This window comes from Aulostomus chinensis, chromosome 1, assembly GCF_037954235.1.
Source record: "Aulostomus chinensis isolate RoL2024-O1b breed Wild chromosome 1, RoL_Achi_v1.0, whole genome shotgun sequence".
NCBI classification, from domain to species: domain Eukaryota; kingdom Metazoa; phylum Chordata; class Actinopteri; order Syngnathiformes; family Aulostomidae; genus Aulostomus; species Aulostomus chinensis.
The window spans coordinates 20691230-20696161 of NC_141320.1; the positions used below are offsets into that span (position 1 = coordinate 20691230).

The window sequence follows — 4932 nt, forward strand, 5'->3', positions numbered from 1 at the left end:
CCTGGGATGAATGTTGGTGCAAGGAGCTGCACCCATCTTTCCCAGACATCCCCAATGGGGGCAAGCTTGTCAGTTCTTGCTCCGGTGTCTCTGTCGTCAAATCTGAGGACTCTTGATGTTCGTTGAAAGTTCTGAAGTGGCCTTGTGGCCCGGAAAATATTTCTGCCTGTCGATGCGTCCCAGAGACGATCAGTGGCCTCACTGCAGGATCTGAACACTCCAGGAAGAAGAAGAACACCAACAGAAGCATCCAGGTGTCCCTCATCAATGTCTTTCCACTTGTCACCATGGACTTTTTTTCCTTTGAGGTTTGTCACAGCAATGCTGACTCTTTTTAGTGACAGTGGAATGAACAGAACCATCAACCATAAACAGCTCCAAACATGTCTTGATGTCAGTGCCTCTCGTCACAGCAAACCTTGTGATTCCAGGGCTCATTTTGATGACATCAGCAGCAGCTTCCCTGCCATGTACATCAGGAGATACTGAGCTCCAGCCAATGTTCCCTGTAGTTTTTCATGTGTCTGGTTATCCTCACAAGCTCCCTGAGCTCACTGAGGACCACTGTGAGCACTGAAACTGGGAGACGGTTCCACAGGAGGGGAGCCTGATAGCTGAAGGCTCTGGCTCCATTCTACTTCTAGAACTCTAGGAACCAACAGTAACCCATCCTGGAGCGAAGGGTTCTAGCTGGATAATAGGGGACTAGGAGCTCTGTCAGGTAGGAAGGAGCCTGACTGTTGAGGACTTTGATGGTAGAAGGAGAATTTAGAATTCTATTCTGAATGTGACAGGGAGCCATGCAGAGAAGCCAGTACAGGAGAGACATGGTCTCTTCTACTAGTTCTAGTCAACACACGGGCAGCAGTGTTCTGGACCAGCTGGAGAGTTTTCAGGACCTACTTCTTCTTTTGGTCACAGGTTTGAAGATACCTGTGGAAGTGAAAGGAAAGGCTGCGAGAGACCTGCCATACCTCTCCTGTGACCTGGGACATGATGGCAGTGGTGGGATTTGAACCCAGATGATGGTGAACTACAGCTGATCGCCATGCTAGCAAACCTCTTTTGTTTGGTTTGGTTGTTGTTTAGTGACTGTGGATGAATACACAGGAGAAGTTGAGCATGAATTTGTGTTCCCTGTTCACTTGAATATATGCAGGAGTGTGAGGTGGAAATAATACTTGGAGGAGAATGAGAGTTAAGTCTCAGCGCAAAGACCTGTGCTGACACTAAAACATGTCAGCCCACAGAACAAAGATGGCAGTCCTCTGGGAAAGCAAGTACATCACACATACATGAAGAAACCCTACAGGAAACAAATATGTTGCCAGAGACTTTTACTCTGTTTTTGTTGTTTACCAAAGTACAGGATTGGAAGGAGACTGATGGTCGCTGTTTGGGTCATGTGACTGAAGTCATCCAGTCACGTGACTGAAGTCATCCATTCATGTTCAAGCTCAGATAAATCCAGGCTAATTCATACCTGCTACTCAATATGGGCCTTAATTACTCTGCTGGAATTATCACTCTGTCTTAAGGGTTTTCTTCATTGTATTAAATCCACTTTAATTTCCAAGAAGTCTTCCAACTCATTCATTCATGCAAGCCACTGATCCACAAGACCTCATTGATGAGCTTCAACCTGAGACTGATTGTTTCTCGTTGGACGAGACACCCATTCAATGAGACTCATTGTCAGTCCATTGAAATCTACTGGTGTTCCTGGTGAGTTGATTTAACAACATGAGCTGACAGAATCTACGTTCAGGTAGGAACCACCACATCCAGGGGTCTGGACCTTTGAGCAGGCAGAGCCATCAAAGTAGCAGACTAAGCTAGCAGACATTAGCATTGAGAAGAAACTGATACCTGAGCCTACTTTTGGGTCTGGACCTTTGAGCAGGCAGAGCCATCAAAGTAGCAGACTAAGCTAGCAGACATTAGCATTGAGAAGAAACTGATACCTGAGCCTACTTTTGGGTCTGGTCAGGTGATGACACAATAATATGAGATCATTGTCAGACTGACGCCTGCTCAACACTGACCAAACACTACGGCATTGTGGGAAATTTCTGCTTGGCTCGCGCCCATCAATACATATGAAGAAATTTCTCCAGAATCAGAATTGACAGTGGATACAATTGAGTCCACACTGGTTTTTTCATTCTGAGTCGGGTGCAGGTGTGGACCTTCAGACACAGCCTGTGTTTGTGTTGTTCATTCAGCGATTTTTCTTTCAATTCCAATCAAAGCCCCACAGCTGCAGAAAGTGAGAGGACAAGCAGGGATGTTCAAGATGAACGCCCAACGTGGGGCTTGAACCCACGACCCTGAGATTAAGAGTCTCATGCTCTACCGACTGAGCTAGTCAGGCTACATCTGAGTAGCTTCAATAGCCTGAAGTGATCAGAGTGAGAGACGCTACAAGCTCTCCATCAGACTCACAGTCACATGAGCCATCACATGATTGATGAATGACCACAAACACCTTCATCTTTGACAAAGAAGTAAAATAAAAGGTGAACCACAGATGAGACACCAGTGGTAAAAACACTAAAGTGCTGTCAAGGAGAAACAGGATACGAGCAAACACACACACAAGTTACAGAGAGAGAACTCTCCCAGAGGGAACCACTCAAAGGAGAACCATGGAGATCATCAGGCTGGATGACCTCATCAACATGAGACAGGTGGATAGGAAACAAGCTCAGAGATGTCAGGAACATGAGATCCAAGTGGTGAGAGAGCAAGAACTGGTGAGGTTCCAGAACCAGGAGTGAGGTGAAGCCTGCATCACCTACTGGGAGCTTTTAGTCTAAGGTTCAACTTGGACTGGAATGATTTCTGGAGAGACAACGTGCAGGGAGGGAATTTGGAGATGAAGAACAAGTTCCTCTCAGGCTTTAATGGAGTTTTCAGGGGTCAAACAGACCCTCCTCTGATTGGTTGTCAGATGTGTTCTCATTGCACCACAGCCTCCAGGTTGAGGGTTCTGGTCTGAGTCAGACACATTGACTCTGATGCTGCTGAGCCTGAAGGGAGGATGAAGAAAGGAGTGTCTGAGAGAGCTTCACCAGACAAACTGTCCAGTTGAACAACAAACACTAGTCAGTAGGAATGTTGCTGCTGGGACCCTGATTCAAACCAGGGTTGCTGCAGCCACAACACAGAGGACTGACCACTAGAGGATCAGGGCCTCCTGGAGGCTGAGGTTGGAGCTGCTCTGTCTTTGTCTCACTGAGAGATCAGAGACAATTGGAGTCCACAAAGAAATCATTGAGAAATCAAGGAGAGATCAAAGAAAGAATTCTAAGATTAAAAATAGAACTCTGAGATCAAAGGTTGAAGTTCCCCAAGGTTCAGTTTTAGCTCAGACCCTCTTTAATATCTCTGTACTGCCACTTGTCGTCAGGAGACTCAGTATAAACCTCCACAGTCCTGCTGATGTCACTCAGCTGGACATCGCCGTGTCTCCCGGTGACTCAGGACCAGTTGATGTCCATTAACCTGTCATGGAGGCAGAGAACAAAACTGAGGTCTTAATTAAAGCTGGAGGCAGTGTTGTTAGGGCCTGAGCCTCCTTCTGTCCACTGCAGCCCAGTAGCAGGAGTCGTCCTGAATCCAAGGATGTATTTTATGAGAGCGGTGGGACTTGTAGTTTAGGAGGTAGAAGCCTCAGTGTGACACCAAGTGAGAATCAGAGCTGAGCCTCTAAGAGCCCCTCCCCCGCTGCTCTCTGTCAGAGTGGAGAGGAGAGAGGATTTTTGGAGAGTTTGTTGTTTGAAAAAGGCTCATCAATCCCCAGATTGTGGTCAAAAGTTGAATGTAACATATTTTCGTCGGCATTTTTGTCAGGAATGTAGTGAAGTTATTTGTGAAGTGGAGAGAGTTACAGTGTAGACGAGAGAAGCGTCAGTTTGAGGCTATGTGTGTCTGAGGAGACAGCCTCCCATTGGTTTACATTGTAGGGTGAAAAGTGGGTCCTGGACTTTGTCATGACTCAAACAGTTTGTAGTTGGTTTCTGTTGGTTTGGTTTGCTTGACTGGTTGTTGTTTGTTGACCTTGCAAATCCATATTTAGGGTTCTGGCTTGTTCTGCTTTTCATTTTGTGTTTGTATTAAAGTTCTGTTGCTGAAAAAATAAATCCAGGGTTTAGTGACTAAAAAAAGGTCCAGAGGCCCACAACTAAATCTTCAAACCAATATTTCCATGGATAAGGAAGCCTAACAAGGTCACCAAGAGATGGAAACAACTTGGAGGATAGAAAACTGTTTTAGTTTATTTGACAGCTGATTGAAGACGTGGGTCAAAACTGACCGTTACCATGGAGATGGGAACAGAAAGCTGACACAAGAGGAAGGTTCCAGCTCTGAAAAAGGAGTTTGATCAAAATCTTGAACTGACAGTAGAAATATCCTTTTGTATGTTGACCTTTGTTGACAGAAGTCACTTTAGCTTGGCAGTGACAAGAATGGCTGCTAGCTTGACAAAGAACTGCACAAACCAGGTTCAAGCTGGACTTTGGACCCTGGTATCTGCAACGACTCCATCAACTCCTAATCTAGCAGCTCTGCTGGGTCCAACTATTTTACAGAACATTTGACAGACCTGTGGAGCAGTGAGGACACACATGAGTGGACCTTTGCTATCTGGGTGTCCTCCAGTCACGTGACTGAAGTCATCCAGTCACATGACTGAAGTCATCCATTCATGTCAGTGATGTCACTTGGCAGGACTGTCATTGCCGTCTCATTCTAGAAAAGAATCCAGACTCCACCTGTGGCTCCATGATAACTGATGGACCTCTGGTTGGAGGCTGGACGATGATGTTTGGACTGGAAGGAAAACTCCTTGTCCAAATTCCATTGTGTTCAAGTTTAAAGTCCCACAATAAGAAGTAGCTGAATCTGACAGGTGGAGGTTTGGAACTA

General features: G+C 45.8%; 1 non-coding gene across 1 annotated transcript; it reads right to left on the bottom strand.

The window, feature by feature from the left end:
• Nucleotides 1-2301: 2301 nt before the first annotated feature.
• trnak-cuu (transfer RNA lysine (anticodon CUU)) lies at nucleotides 2302-2374 on the bottom strand. Its single transcript has one exon. It is a non-coding gene; the product is annotated as a tRNA-Lys (tRNA).
• Nucleotides 2375-4932: the final 2558 nt, after the last annotated feature.